Genomic DNA, 17195 nt, shown 5'->3' with positions numbered 1-17195 from the left:
GCTACATAATACTGGTTTCCTTCTAATCGTAGGGCTACCGGTAGGGGTTGTTGGCGACTCCCGAGATGGGCCAGCAACTGCCTCTTCACTAATTTTGATAATGTTTAGCACAACTGCACAATAAAAACACGCAGAACAGTACAGCGCAAAACAATAACGAAGCAGATGACAATGGCTACCTTGTACAACACAGTCAGCTACGTAATGTTGGCAGCAGTCGAAACTTCCCGATGTTTACCAACTTCTACCGATTCAGGAGTAGGGAGAGGTCTGCCGTCTAAAAGTTTACACACTGTAATGGAATGTTATCTACTCCGGGGGCCTTATTTCGACTCAGGTCTTTCAGTGCTCTGTCAAACTCTTCACGCAATATCATATCTCCCATTTCATCTTCATCTACATCCTCTCCCATTTCCATAATATTGTCCTCAAGTACATCGCCCTTGTATAGACTCTCTATATACTCCTTCCACCTTTCTACTTTCCCTTCTTTGCTTAGAACTGGGTTTCCATCTGAGCTCTTGATGTTCATACAAGTGGTTCTCTTATCTCCAAAGGTCTATTTAATTTTCCTGTAGGCAGTATCTATCTTACGCCTAGTGAGATAAGCCTCTACATCCTTACATTTGTCCTCTAGCCATCCCTGCTCAGCCATCTTACACTTCCTGTCGATATCATTTTTGAGACGTTTGTATTCCTTTTTGCCTGCTTCATTTACTGCATTTTTATGTTTTCTCCTTTCATCAATCAAATTCAATATTTCTTCTGTTACCCAAGGGTTTCTACTAGCCCTCATCTTTTTACCTATTTGATCCTCTGCTGCCTTCACTATTTCATCCCTCAAAGCTACCCATTCTTCTTCTACTGTATTTCTTTCCTCTGTTCCTGTCAATTGTTCTCTTATGCTCTCCCTGAAACTCTGTACAAACCCTGGTTCTTTCAGTTTCTCCAGTTCCCATCTCCTTAAATTCCCACCTTTTTGCAGTTTCTTCAGTTTTAATCTACAGTTCATAACCAATAGATTGTGGTCAGAGTCCATATCTGCCCCTGGAAATGTCTTTCAATTTAAAACCTGGTTCCTAAATCTCTGTCTTACCATTATATAATCTATCTGAAACCTTTTAGTATCTCCAGGGTTCTTCCATGTATACAACCTTCTTTCATGATTCTTGAACCAAGTGTTAGCTATGATCAAGTTATGCTCTGCGCAAAATTCTACCAGGCGGCTTCCTCTTTCATTTCTTAGCCCCAATGCATATTCACCTACTATGTTTCCTTCTCTCCCTTTTCCTGCTCTTGAATTCCAGTCACCCATGACTATTAAATTTTCATCTCCCTTCACTACCTGAATAATTTCTTTTATCTCATCATACATTTCATCAATTTCTTCGTCAGCTGCAGAGCTAGTTGGCATACAAACTTGTACTACTGTAGTAGGCGTGGGCTTCGTGTCTATCTTGGCCACAATAATGCGTTCGCTATGCTGTTTGCAGTAGCTTACCTGTACTCCTATTTTTTTATTCATTATTAAACCTACTCCTGCATACCAGTTACTTTCACAAAAACTTAGAATTTTTCATCAAAAATCAATCGGCATGATTTCTGCTGCTTACACATGCATACTGTGGAAGTCACAATCCTACCTTTTATACTCAAGTCTATTACCAGTGACCTACAAAAGATAATTTTGTGTAAATCACTTACCATTTCGTCATCTTCTTTTAACTAAAAGTGTTTTATTCACTTTTGTCTGTAATATGACTATGCATCTTGCATACACACACAGGCTCTAGGCTTGAGAGGCCTGACTATGACTATAATCTGTGCTGCATTTCAGTGAGAACCAATGGTAGAAGAGATACAAAAACAATTTTTAAACTAATAAGTAGAAAGTGGAGCCAAAAATGACACCCAAAACACACACCCGTAATGGCTCACCCATCGTACTCATTTATAAACACTGAAAATACGCTTTACTCCTTCCATACTGTTAACCCTTCATTACACAATTTTCATCACCATAAATCACGGACGTTGGCTCATGGGGCCAAAGCACTGATGATGCATATACCAAAAAAATTATAAATGCCATAATTTGTACAATAAATTGGCTCGTTTGGATTTTGTTGAATAACATAAATTTGTTTCATCCACAATTTTTTATATAATTTCATCAATGAGGAAATATTTTAAAAATTTGTATGATATAGATAGCTGTAGAACCGACTGGTGTAATTTGTCCTTTCCTGTGAATGGGAACTTGCTGGGAAAGGAAGGAAAACTTTGCTTTTTACATAAAATGCGATGTTTTTTTGTATTTCTTGTATTGGTAACAGGAATTTTAGTTTGAATTCCTGGAAGTTCAAAAGATCTATGGTAATACAAGATCTATGCTAATACAAGAATCCAAATAATTGGGGATAATGAAGAAACAATAAAGATTATTAATTTAGAAGTTTGACGAGGTTGCAGCTTGTGTCCTCTGCTTTTTGATATATACATTGACAACACTATACAATAATGGAGAAAGAAACTGAAGAACTATACATATAACTTCAACCAAATAGATTAAATTATGACTTTGTTATTCACAGATGACCAAGTGTTAATTTTGAATAATGAAGATGGACTGCAGTGAGCTGCCTAAGAACTATACTAAACATACTGGATATATAATATGTCAATAGCAATACAAAAAACTAAAGCCATGGCTTTCTGTGGAGAAAAATCCAGTAAGAACAAAAATAATTATAGACAACAAGATTATAGAGCAAGTAGATATATTCAAATTTCTAGGAACCATGCTGTTGTACAGGTGAGACCTAGATCAAAAAGACAAAACTGAGAAATTTAACTACTTAAATGGCACCATCAGAAGAGCCCTCCAACGTAAAGCAAGAACTGGAACATATATAAAATTTTATAAAGTTATGTCAGTACCAACATTACTATATGGGAGTGAATCTTGGGTAATGAAAAAGAAAGATAAAATAAGATTACAAGCCAATGAAATGAAATTCCTCAGGTACATAGCAGGATACACCAGAAATACAGGTATAAGGAAGGAATTAAATATTGTCGATATAAGCAGTAAAGTGGAGGAATACCGACAAAAACAGATATCCCATCTGTTATGAATGGACAAATCAAGATTACCACTACACTTTTGGTGATATACTCTGCAAGGTAAAAGATGCATCGGAAGACCTGCAAAATGGTGGAATGACCAGGTCCAGGTGTAGCTGGGACAGGCCGAGGGAAAGCCTAAAGCATGACGAAGAAGAAGAGTTCCAGGATCACTATCGCTATCTGGAGATTTAAGGCCTTGGACGTTTATTGTTGGATCTTCATCAGAATTGTCCAATTCCACCCCTTCTTCACTCTCAGAAGGGCAAACCATCACCATAAATTCATCTCATGTCAAAACCTTATGTTTTCTATTATCCCAATACTCAACGGAATCCATCACAGTAATGCTTTGTCAACAAGTGTACAGGAAACAAATGTGCACGAACATCATGAAGACATATTCACCATTGTTACTGCATCACATATTATAAGATGGTGCTTCATGCTAAAACTGAAGTTTCTGTGTACACGACAAACGTAAGTCATATAAATTGACAGTGGCGTCGACTAGTGGCAAATTCTTGCACTCAGTTTTAGATATGCAGCATTGCAGTTGTGTAAAGGGAACTTCAATGTTAAACTAGCAAAGATACCTAAGAAAATTTTGTTAATTCCACTTTGCAGATATGCAAAGCTACGTAGTGAAGGGTTCAATTGATTAGGGTTTGTCTACAACATTTTAACATTTCTGTTACTTTATGAAAGTGTTAACACAGTTTTATAAGCAAGGTAATGTGGTGCAATAAAATAAGGAATACATATTTCAGAGCATTTTATAGTATGAAAACATAGTACAACTCATAAGAATGCAATTTCATGTAAAATATATAAGAAAAGTAAAACACAACACTGGAAAGTCTATGTTGAAATGCCTACAATATTAGCAAAGTATCTTTCGGTCCGTCATAATTTAGCAAAGCAATACATTGATCCTCACTGCAAAGATGAAACGTTGGGTTGCAGACAGGCACAACAAAAAGACTGGTAAACATTTACCTTTCCACCAAAATCTTATTAACCCCCCCCCCCCCCCCCCCCACACACACACATTCATTCACAGAAGCAAGCACACATGACTGTTATCTCCTGCAGCTGTAACCAGACTACAACTGTCACATTGAATAGATTGTGGTCAGAGTCCACATCTGCCCCTGGAAATGTCTTACAATTTAAAACCTGGTTCCTAAATCTCTGTCTTACCATTATATAATCTATCTGATACCTTTTAGTATCTCCAGGGTTCTTCCATGTATACAACCTTCTATCATGATTCTTAAACCAAGTGTTAGCTATGATTAAGTTATGCTCTGTGCAAAATTCTACCAGGCGGCTTCCTCTTTCATTTCTTAGCCCCAATCCAGATTCACCTACTACTTTTCCTTCTCTCCCTTTTTCTACACTCGAATTCCAGTCACCCATGACTATTAAATTTTCGTCTCCCTTCACTATCTGAATAATTTCTTTTATTTCATCATACATTTCTTCAATTTCTTCGTCATCTGCTGAGCTAGTTGGCATATAAACTTGTACTACTGTAGTAGGTGTGGGCTTCGTATCTATCTTGGCCACAATAATGCGTTCACTATGCTGTTTGTAGTAGCTTACCCGCATTCCTATTTTCCTATTCATTATTAAACCTACTCCTGCATTACCCCTATTTATTTTTGTATTTATAACCCTGTATTCACCTGACCAAAAGTCTTGTTCCTCCTGCCACCGAACTTCACTAATTCCCACTATATCTAACTTTAACCTATCTATTTCCCTTTTTAAATTTTCTGAGCTACCTGCCCAATTAAGGGATCTGACATTCCACGCTCCAATCCGTAGAACGCCAGTTTTCTTTCTCCTGATAATGACATCCTCTTGAGTAGTCCCCGCCCGGAGATCCGAATGGGGGACTATTTTACCTCCGGAATATTTTACCCAAGAGGACGCCATCATCATTTAATCATACAGTAAAGCTGCATGCCCTCGGGAAAAATTACGGCCATAGTTTCCCCTTGCTTTCAGCTGTTCGCAGTACCAGCACAGCAAGGCCGTTTTGGTTATTGTTACAAGGCCAGACCAGTCAATCATCCAGACTGTTGCCCTTGAAACTACTGAAAAGGCTGCTGCCCCTCTTCAGGAACCACACGTTTGTCTGGCCTCTCAGCAGATACCCCTCCATTGTGGTTGCACCTACGGTACGGCTATCTGTATCGCTGAGGCACGCAAGCCTCTCCACCAACGGCAAGGTCCATGGTTCATGTGGGGGGGGGTGTCAAAACAAATATTTTCCACTAAAGTAAATTTTTCCTATGAGGAGGAGGAGATTAGTGTTTAACGTCCCGTCGACAACGAGGTCATTAGAGACGGAGCGCAAGCTCGGGTGAGGGAAGGATGGGGAAGGAAATCGGCCGTGCCCTTTCAAAGGAACCATCCCGGCATTTGCCTGAAGCGATTTAGGGAAATCACGGAAAACCTAAATCAGGATGGCCGGAGACGGGATTGAACCGTCGTCCTCCCGAATGCGAGTCCAGTGTGCTAACCACTGCGTTTTCCTATGAGGAGTATTTAAACCAGTAGAGGAAGATTTCTCTGGCGGCATATTAATTAAACCAACAAACACTTTTCCATTTTTTTATGACCAAGAGACAACAAGTAGGTAGCAGATACAGCCCAATTAAACAGTCCCCAACAACACCGACCCACACATTAACGAAGAACTGCACTTTATGGGCGCTTGTAACTGTGGTATGTGGATTATCCTCACTCCAAACATGCGAATTGTGCATGTTGAAGACTCCATCACCCCCGAACGTTGTTTCATCGGTAAACAACACAGAGGATGGAAATGTAGGATGCATTTCATACTCTTCCAGGTACCACTGTGAAAACTGTGCTCTGGGTGGATAAGCAACTGGTTCCAGGTTGTGGACACGCTGTAAGTGAAATGAACGTAACAATTGCTTTCGAAGGACTGTTCTTACATTCGTCTGATTTGTCCCGATTTACATGCAATTGTACGAGTGCTGATTGAAGGATCCCACTCAACATGCTGCAAGACAGCTTCCTCAACTTGCAGCGTTCTTACCATGCGACAGTGTCCCTATCCAGGTAATCTGCTAAATGACCCGGTCTCACGCAAACGTTGGTTCACAGCAAACGGCGATTAGGATATTGTTATTGATAAACCAGCTGTGCAGCTCGTCTGCTGTGGCGCGCTACGTAGTATGCACCAACCATATCAGTTTACTCACTGCAGGTGTATCGCTCCATTATTAAACAGAGCCAGTGCACTACTGCCCTGGTGGACAACAGTTGCCTACAACTGAAGAGCGTAATACGCTCTCTAACAACTGGAGATCGTAATATGGCCTCTAACAACTGAAGAGCGTAATACGGCCGTCACCGGTTTAAATAATCCCCATAGGAAAAAATGACATGCGGGAAAAATATTTGTTTATGGCAAGGACACTGTATTTGCAGACTAGGTCTAGGGGATAGCTTTGGTCTGTGTTGGTCTTTGTTATATATTCAGCATAGTGGCCAAGGGAGTTCTTGTCATTGCAAATATGCCATTCCTGGATGGCCAGATTTTATGGGAGAGGTTTTTGATGTGGGAAGGGATGACCGCTGTTGAAACACACGTATGTTGTTGGTTGGTGGGTTTAATTTATACAGAGGTTGGCTGGAGCCATCAGGGAGCAAGGAGTTAGTGTCCAGGAAGGTGGGACACTGGATTGAGGAGGAACAGGTGAAGAGGAAGGGAGAGAAGGTGTTGAGGTTGTGAAGATATGAGGGTAGGATGTCTTGGCTCTGAGTTCAGATCATGAAGATATCATCAATGAACCTAAGCCACACCAGGAATATGGGGGTTTTCGGAGGCTAGAAAGGTTTCCTGTAAATGACACATAAACAGTTTGGCATGGAAAGGTGTCCTGCAGGTCCTCATGGCTGTGCTGCAGATTTGTTTCGTATACTTTCCCTTCAAAGGAGTAGTAGTGTGTTATGATGAAGTTAGTATGGTGTATGAGAAATAAGGTAGTGGGTTTGGAGTCTGAAGGATGCTGGGAAAGGTAGTGTTCATTCGGGGTGCTAACTTTTAAAAAATGTTGCGGTGGCCCCCGGGGGTCTTGGCCTGGGAAGTTTTCTAAATTATAGTTGAAAAATAGTGAGTTTTAAAGTTTTTTTAATCATTTTAGGGTCATACGATCAACATTAGAACTCCGAAAACTGGACTCTCAATAACTTGACACTCTGGGAAACTCATCAAGCCTGACACATCTTGTGGTTTTGAAAAAAGAAACAAAACATTAACACACATGGTATTTTTGTAAAAAGCTAATTTAATTTACAGTAATAATCATGCTTATAGACTATTACAGAGCAGTGAATATATATCTCTGAAAAGACTGAAATTATATTTAAATAAATCCTAAACTATCATTAAAAGAATAAAACATAAAATATTGCTATCGCACATTAATAGCACTTTGATTAATAAATGTAATAGCTAATTTAAGCTTTCTTTGAATAAGACTCAGGGTTCATTAAATAAAAACAATATCTCAAAGTTAATGCTTTAATACAGTTAATAAAGTTAATACAGTATGCCTAATACTTTCAGTCAAAATGTATGTAAATAGTGGGTTTTAATTGGGTCTTACACCCTAAAAATATTTAAGTATTTGAAAATAATTAATACAGTGCTATAGTAATACAGTTCTAAACAATTACTAATATTTTGAAACTGAAAATTTAACATTATGTATGTATTTAAATTCTCTATTTTATAAAGATTTTTAGTATTGCTCTGAACACCATTATTAGGGCTAGAATGTCTTTAGAAAGGTGCAAATGTCAACCGTCTGACTGCATTACTGAATATGAAGTTGTTGGTGACTGGTCAGATATCCAATTGATCCAAAACATCTCGGTGGGCATGACGAACAGCCAAGTTGTTCAATCGCTTCTATCCCATTGTTGATCGGATATATAACTTCAGATGTCTAAGGTTGCTAAATGACCATTCTGCTGTTGCTGTCATGATTGGAACTACTTGGAGAAGCTTAACCCACTTCACTACTTCACGTAACATTTCTCCAACTGCAGGCTTTTGTGTGATGTACTTTCTTACATCAGGCATGTTTTTTAAGACCAGTTTTTTTTATTATCAATATCTGCTAACATATTCAAGTGTAAGTGCAATCTCTCAATGTCTAGGTCATTTTTGAAAAACTCAGTTAATTTTTCCAAATTTGTTTCACCTCTGTTTACTAAAAGCAAGCACTCTTGTTCAACTGCAATGACCTTTACCTTTGTGAGTCCAGTCGAAGCAAACCACTTGGTAATGCAAGATTGCACCATTTCACAAACTTCAATGTAAATAGCTTTTTATGGCTATAATAGAAGGAAACATTCCACGAAGGAAAAATTTACCTAAAAACAAAGATGATGTGACTTACCAAATGAAAGTGCTGGCAGGTCAACAGACACACAAACGAACACAAACATACACACAAAATTCAAGCTTCCGCAACAAACTGTTGCCTCATCAGGAAAGAGGGAAGGAGAGGGAAAGACGAAAGGATGTGGGTTTTAAGGGAGAGGGTAAGGAGTCATTCCAGTCCCGGGAGTGGAAAGACTTACCTTAGGGGGAAAAAAGGATGGGTATACACTCGCACACACACACATATCCATCCACACATATACAGACACAAGCAGACATATTAAACCTCCCCCCCCCCCAAACGAATTTTGAGAGGGCTATGACCCCCTCAGGTCCCATGGAGTTGGCACCTGTGTGTTCATTAGTGATAAGACCGCAGGCATGACGTATGTTGGTGTATCAGGAAGTGGCATCAGCGGTGATGGATACGGATCCAGGGTATGGTTGAGAGTTGGTGAAGGAAGTGGATGGTATCTTTGATGTGGGAGGCTAGATTTTGCATAAATGGTTGGAGGGCCAAAATTCTTTCAGTGGGGGCACAATAGCCAGCTGCAATTGGGCATCAAGGATTGTTGGGTTTGTGGATTTTAGGAAACGTGTGGAAGGTGGGTGTTCAGGATGTGACAGGGGTGAGGGGGGAAATTGATTCAGGGCTGTGAGGCCCTGGGAAGGGCCTAGGGCTGTAAGCAGGTGTTGGAGGTTACATTGGACTTCTGGGATGGGATCACTCTGGCAGAGTTTGTAGTTGTCAGTGGGTAGGTTGATTAGGCCAGTTTTTTTTTTTTTTGTCAGTGGGTAGGTTGATTAGGCCAGGATTTTTTTTTAAAAAAGACTGTATGGCCTTCCTTTAGTCTGCTGAAAGATTGGTTTTCTTAGGAGGGGACATGGGGAAGAATGATGGGGCCAAATTGGAGGTAAGAAATTCCTGGAAGAAGACTGGGCAGTGTTATGTGGGAGGGTAGGATCGAAGTTGAATAGTATTATAAACTGGGAGAGGCAGGGTTCAGTATTGGGTTTAGGTTGGCCTTGGCTGGAGTGATTGATTGCAAAGAAGTGCTTCCATTGCAGGGGGCAGGTAAAGAAGAGTAGGTCTTTGACAGGTCCAACATGGTTAAATTTGGGTTTAGGGCGAAAGGTGGGACCTTTGGATGGGACCGAAACATCTATGCGGCTGAGGATTTTGATGGAAAGGTTAAGAACAATGTCTTGGGATTGTTTTGGTTCTGGATTTAGTGGAGTTGGTAGGCAGTTTGGGATGATATGTCAAGTTGAAAGGGCCAGCTAGACAGGATCTGGGTGCTATGACGGGTTTACAAGAATGAACAATGTGGGTAGGATAAGGGATGGGTAGTGGTCCCAAATGCAGCATGTCGGATAACTTAGGGTGGTGACAGTGTCTGGAATCCTCTTCCAGGTGCTGGAGAGCAAGGGATTCAATTTCAGAGATGTGCCATATGTAGTTGGGATTGCACAGCAGCAGTATCTTGTGGATGAAGCAGAGGTGGTTCAGGGCAGTACCAGGTTAGTGAGGGCCAGGGACTGGCATAATCTGAAAAGGTCACTGAGAAAGAAGAAGGTGGGATCCAGAGAAAGGAATTTTTATGGTTATGGCAATGGGATGGATTCCATGTTTTAGACAACATGTAAAGAATAGGTGTGGGACTGTGTTTTAGACAGGGAAAGGGATCCTTTTCTGAACTGGTGCAGAAAGATGGAGCAGGTATCAATTGTGGCAAAGATGACATAGGGAAATAGGAAATAACGGAGTAAATGGGCATATGAAGGCATTAGGGGGTTGTGAGGGGAGCTGGATATCAAAAAGACACACAAAAGTAAGTGCAGGCATGCACAAAAATGTACAATTATTAAAAATATGTGAAAATAAACAATAATGCATAAAAAGGACAGAAAAAAGAAATGGATGAGGTATGGGAATATGTGCGTTTTGGGATAAAGGGAAGGAAGACGGGAAACGGGATTGGTCAGTCGAGGTTCACAAGTTTGTGTGGAAAAAAACACACAAAAATACAAGAGGATGAGGGAGGGAATGTGATCAATAGGAATGGTGATAATTGGTGAGAAGAATTTGGGGCATGAGATGCTACACCAACAGCCCACGCACTCATGTAGACTTATGTTGTGTGTGGATGAGATAGATATAGTGTGGTTTGGAACTCAGGGCACATGCAGTTTGGAAGAGGATGATAAAATGAAGGAAAGAAGAGGAGAAATAATTGACATTGAGAAGAGTAATGCTTTAAAGAATAGCAACAAAGAAAAAATCACAGGACTGTAGGATGGAAGACTAACTGTTAGGCAAAATGAGACAATGGATAGACCATGTTGGAAAATCATCATCATCATCATCATTTAAGACTGATTATGCCTTTCAGCATTCAGTCTGGAGCATAGCCCCCTTCTAAAATTCCTCCACAATCCTCTATTCAGCACTAACATTGGTCCTCTTCTGATGTTAAACCTATTACTTCAAAATCATTCTTAACCGAATCCAGGTACCTTCTCCTTGGTCTGCCCCGACTCCTCCTACCCTCTACTACTGAACCCATGAGTCTCTTGGGTAACCTTGCTTCTCCCATGTGTGTAACATGACCCCACCATCCCATGTGTGTAACATGACCCCACCATCTAAGCCTGTTCGCCCTGACTGCTACATCTATAGAGTTCATTCCCAGTTTTTCTTTGATTTCCTCATTGTGGACACCCTCCTGCCATTGTTCCCATCTACTAGTACCTGCAATCATCCTAGCTACTTTCATATCCGTAACCTCAACCTTGTTGATAAGGTAACCTGAATCCACCCAGCTTTCGCTCCTATACAACAAAGTTGGTCGAAAGATTGAACGGTGCACAGATAACTAAGTCTTGGTACTGACTTCCTTGTTGCAGAAGAGAGTAGATCGTAACTGAGCGCTCACTGCATTAGCTTTGCTACACCTCGCTTCCAGTTCTTTCACTATGTTGCCATCCTGTGAGAATATGCATCCTAAGTACTTGAGACTGTCCACCTGTTCTAACTTTGTTCTTCCTATTTGGCACTCAATCCATTTATATTTCTTTCCCACTGACATTACTTTCATTTTGGAGATGCTAATCTTCATACCATAGTCCTTACATTTCTGATCTAGCTCTGAAATATTACTTTGCAAACTTTCAATCGAATCTGCCATCACAACTAAGTCATCCGCATATGCAAGACTGCTTATTTTGTGTTCACATATCTTCATCTCACCCAGCCAGTCTATTGTTTTCAACATATGATCCATAAATAATATGAACAACAGTGGAGACAGGTTGCAGCCTTGTCTTACCCCTGAATCTACTCTGAACCATGAACTCAATTTACCGTCAACTCTAACTGCTGCCTGACTATCCATGTAAAGACCTTTAATTGCTTGCAAAAGTTTGCCTCCTATTCCATAATCTCGTAGAACAGACAATAACTTCCTCCTAGGAACCCGGTCATATGCCTTTTCTAGATCTATAAAGCATAGATACAATTCCCTGTTCCACTCATAACACTTCTCCGTTATTTGCCGTAAGCTAAAGATCTGGTCCTGACAACCTCTAAGAGGCCAAAACCCACACTGATTTTCATCCAATTGGTCCTCAACTAATACTCGCACTTTCCTTTCAACAATACCTGAGAAGATTTTACCCACAACGCTGATTAAAGAGATACCTCTGTAGTTGTTACAATCTTTTCTGTTTCCATGTTTAAAGATTGGTATGATTACAACAATATTAGGAAAATGATAGATTGATACTCACCATAAAGATGACATTTTGACTTACAGACAGGTACAACAAAAGACTGTTCCACATCTAGGTTTCAGCCAAAGTTTTTTCAAAAATTAAAACATACACATACACACATTCACACAAGTGCGAACACCTCATGCACTTCAGGAGACTGTACAGCAAGAAAGTGTGCATTGGGAGCAGCAGAAAACTGGGAGCGGGAAAGGAAAGGATGAGGGAAGGGGAAAAGATGGGTGGGTGCACTGGTGGAGAGCAGTGAATGATGAGAGTGAGGGGATCTGAAAAGGGAGAAGGTGATAAGACAGAGGAGGCAGAAATTGTTGGATGGAAGCTGTGGGGACAGCAGCTTACCATAGTTTGAGGCTTCTACCTTTAAGCTCTATGCTTAAAGACTTAGGCTCTGCCCAGAACCTGTCCCCTGAATCTATTTCCCTCCAAAGCCATATGAAATCCCATACATTCAACTTTTACATGGTCCCCAAAATCCACAGACCCCACAATCCCTGGATGCCCTATTGTAGCTTGTTATTGTGCTCTCACTGAAAAAATTTCAGCCCTCATTGACTTAACACCTCCAACCAATTGACCGAAATCTAGCCTCCCATGTCAAGGTACTGACCACTTGCTTCACTGACTCTCCGCCATGCCCAGCCCTTCACCTTGTGAATTTCTGTTTATCTCTACTGACGCCACTTCCCTGTACACCAGCATCCCTCATGCCCCTTGTCTGGTTTCTATTGAACACTACTTTTCCCAATGTTCTTCAGACTCCAGACCTAATACCCCACTCCTCATACATCATACGTCTTGGTAACTTTATCCTAGCACACTACTACTTCTGCTTTGAAGGGAAGGTGTGCACACAAACCTATGGCACAGCCATGGGTACCCTCCTAAGCCAAACTGTTTATAAGCCATCTTGAGGAAACTGCCCTAGCCTCCCAACACCCTGAACTGCTGGTCTGGTTCAGGTTCACTGATGATATCTTCATTATCTGGACTGAGGGCCAAGACACTCTGTCCTCATTGGTTCACAGCCTCAACAACTTCTCTGTCTTCCAATTCACCTGGTCCTCCACAACCCAATGTTCCACATTCCTGGACGTTGTCTTCCTCCTCTGTGATGACTCCAGCCACACCTCAGATCACATTAAACCCACCAACTACCAATAGTACCTGCATCTTGACAGGTGCCATCTTTTCCACACCAAAACTTCCTCCCATACAGCCTGACCATCTGGGGACAGAATATTTTGCCATTATGCTGAAGATCTAACCAAGACCCACACAGACTGGAACTATCCCCCAGACCTGGTCTGCAAATAGATTTCCCTTGCCATATTCCCACACACCTCCAATCCTCCCAGAAACCCCAAGATCTAGTCACAACAAAGCACCCTCTTCATCAACCAATACCACTCTGGACTGGAAAAACAGAACCACATCTTTGTCAGTACTTTAACTACTCTCATGCCCTGAAATGAGAGATCCTACCTAAGGTCCTTCCCACCTCTACAGAAATGGTATTCTGTCACCCACCCCATCTCCACAATGTCGTAGTCCATCCCTATGCCACTCCCAATCCCAGTCCCCTGCCACAGGTATCATTTCCCTGTAGAAGACCAGGGTGGAACACCCACCCAATCCAGCCATCCAGCAGTTCCTACTCCAGCCCTGTCACAGGCTTACCCCACACCATCAGGGGCTGGACCACCTGTGAAAGCAGCTATGTACTATACCAGCTCTGCTGCCAGTATTGCACAGCTTTTTATGTTGGTCTGACTACCATCCAGCTATCCACCAGGATGGGTGACCACTGCCAAACTGTGGCCAAGATAAAAGTTGACCATCCTGTAGCTTAACATGTAATTGAACATAAGATGCTTGATTTCGGGCTATCTGGATCCTGCCCTGCACCACTAGTTTTTCTGAACTACTTGTGGTAACCTATAGTCCCCACACTCTCATCCAACAGTTTCTGCCCCCTCAGTTTTATTACTTCCTCACTTTGCATGCCCATCATCCTCATTGTGTACTACTCTCTGCCAACACACTGACCCATCTTTTTCTCTTCCCTGTTCCTTTGCTTTCTCACTTGCTGTTTCCCACCAACCGCTCCCCCTCCCCATCACCCCACAGACTCCCGACACTACACCTGTTAGTCTTGTCATGCTGCCATCTACGTAGTCCCTGTAAGCCCTGCCAAAGAGCTCTCTTCTTTCCCCTCACCTGTACCCTGCTATCCCTCCCCCACTCCAGATTGCTGCTTTCCCGAGCATGATAGTTGCAGTCTGGTTAGAGCTGCTAGAGATTGCAGTCATATGTTCATGAGATGTGCTAGCTTGTGTGTATGTGTGTTTTCTTTTCTGAAAAGACTTTGCTGATTGTGTAACAGTCTTTTCATTGCCCTTGTCTGCAACTGAAAGAGTCTTTTTGTGGCCAGTAGTAATCTATCATTTTCGTAATGCTAAAAATAAAATAAATATGTTTTTATATATGTACATTGGAAAATTGTCATTTATATTTCAGTCTACTTTAAGACAAGAAAATTTACAATAATAAGTTTGTGTGTGTCAAGTCTAAAACCCCTCAAATTGGAAAATTTTGTAGCTGTAACACAACATTAGCACATACTTGTGAATGCTTGTATCAGCACTGAATTTTTGACCAAAGGATTTCAATAACTCATATATGACCATCTAAACTATATTGGAAAATGTATGTGTATATTACATGTTAGAATAATGTAATTTACTGTGCTACTATACACTAACACAAAAATGTTGAAAGAATCTGCTGTGAATGAAACAAAATAACCTTATAAACTAGAGATTGGGAGCTTCCCTTCTCACAGGGGGACCATGACGAAACACTGTTAGTTAATGAGAGGACAGAAAATATTATATCATGAGAGATTATGCAGAATGTGTCTTACGTTGACCATTACAAATTATCACTGACAGTGGATTAATGTATGAAAGGTAGGATTGTGATTTCAAAAATTGAAATGTTCCCCGTTCACTAACTTGGTTTTGTGTGAGAAAACTTATGTTCAGATTATGAGTGCTGTTACTCTCTAAGATCGGAACTGCTGCAGTGTGCAATAATGTTCAAACAAACCATGTAGCTGGCATTAACGTGGACTACTTCACTGCTGCAGCTCTGTGCTGAAATCTGTGAACTCTGAGTCAGGAAACTAGAGGAGTGACTGATAAAAATAGCTTAAAAAATGATTGAAAAGGAGAAGATGAAAATTTGTGGTCAGAGTGTTATAACATAAATAAAGGGTAGGTACTATGTATTCAGGAATTTAGAAGGACAGTCAGAAAATGTTTTAAAGAAGCAAGAAGTCATAGGTGCACTCATAAATAGGCATGTTCGATCACAAATTGGCATGTGTGACTTTAAATAAATGCATGTGATTGTAAATAAATATACGTATATAGTCAACAGTTAAGTTGGGGAGTACGAGGTCCAAATGGAGAATATGTTAGAAACAGCACTGGAATTAAATGTTCAAAAAGGGGCCATCAGACTGCGAGAGCAGGGAGTTATAGTACAGCAGTTACTAGCATGGTGGACCTTTACAACAGTGGGTATACAAATTGCACAACACAGGGTGGCCAGCATGTGTTTTGCAGGAAGAACTGCATATAACAAGAAAGTATAGACATAATAGTGAATAAAGAATGGACAAATGAGTTGTTAGATAAGTAAAGAATGACAGTAACCAAGATAAATGGGATGGAAGAAATAAAGGAAAGGCAACCAATCACTTTTAGCTGACTGATTATGGCATCTAGAAATACGCAACAGAAGATCATATGTACACTAACTTTTGAGCTGTTGCTCTTTCTCCAGTTAAGGTACACACATTCACACACACAACCACACAGATACCCAAATGCACACATCCCGTGGCTGTGGCGAGACTGACTGTTGGTTTTTGATCATTGATAGCAGATGCCTGGGCAGGTGGAAGTGTGGGAAGAGGGGGAAGGGATAGGGAACAACAAACGAGGATAGGTGGAGACTGACTCTCCTTCCTACCCAGTCAGCACCTAAAACCCCTTATGTGGTTCAGTTCATTGTAATATTTTCATGATCTGGACTCATGGCAGAAACACCCTCTGTTCTTTCCTTCATAACCTCAACACCTACTCCCCAATCCACTTCACGTGGTCCTTCTCAGCTCAATGAGCCACCTTCCGAGATATTAGTCTCCATTTCTCACATGTGTTCACATCAAGTGCTCCAACCATCAACAGTATCTCCACTTTGATACCTATCACTCATTCCATGTCAGAAAGTCTCTTGCCTTACCACCCACTGACACCATATCTGCATTGGAAAGTAGGAGATGTCAAAATATACTAATAACTTTACCAAGATCCTATGACACACAGTATCCTATCCAGATCATCCGTAAACAGATACCCTGTGACATAACCTTCTCCATCACTGGGAAACCTGTTGCTGGTTGGTGCACTTGATATGAACAGACATGTTTATGGAGCCATTGGAGAGGCATTTGGTGTTTGGGTGTCTGTGTGACTGTGTGTGTGAATGTGTGCACTTTAACTAGAGAAAAAGCAACAGGTTGAAAGTTAGTGTAAATACTGTCTTCTGTTGCATGTTTCTATGCACCACACAACAGTCGACTGAGTAGTTGCTGTAGCCTTTGTTGACAGGCAGTATTCTATCAGGCTCATCCATAAACAGATCCCTCATGCCATCTGCTCCTGTGACACCGTTACATCTGTTAACCAGGTCTTCTCTGATCGCTCACTATCACCCTGGCCTTGAAAAGCTCACCACATCCTTCATCAGAACTTCAACTACTTCTCAGGCA

This window comes from Schistocerca cancellata, chromosome 3, assembly GCF_023864275.1.
Source record: "Schistocerca cancellata isolate TAMUIC-IGC-003103 chromosome 3, iqSchCanc2.1, whole genome shotgun sequence".
In the NCBI taxonomy this organism is placed as follows: Eukaryota; Metazoa; Arthropoda; class Insecta; order Orthoptera; family Acrididae; genus Schistocerca; species Schistocerca cancellata.
The sequence above is the reverse complement of the archived record's forward strand: the minus strand, read 5'-3'. Positions refer to the sequence as shown.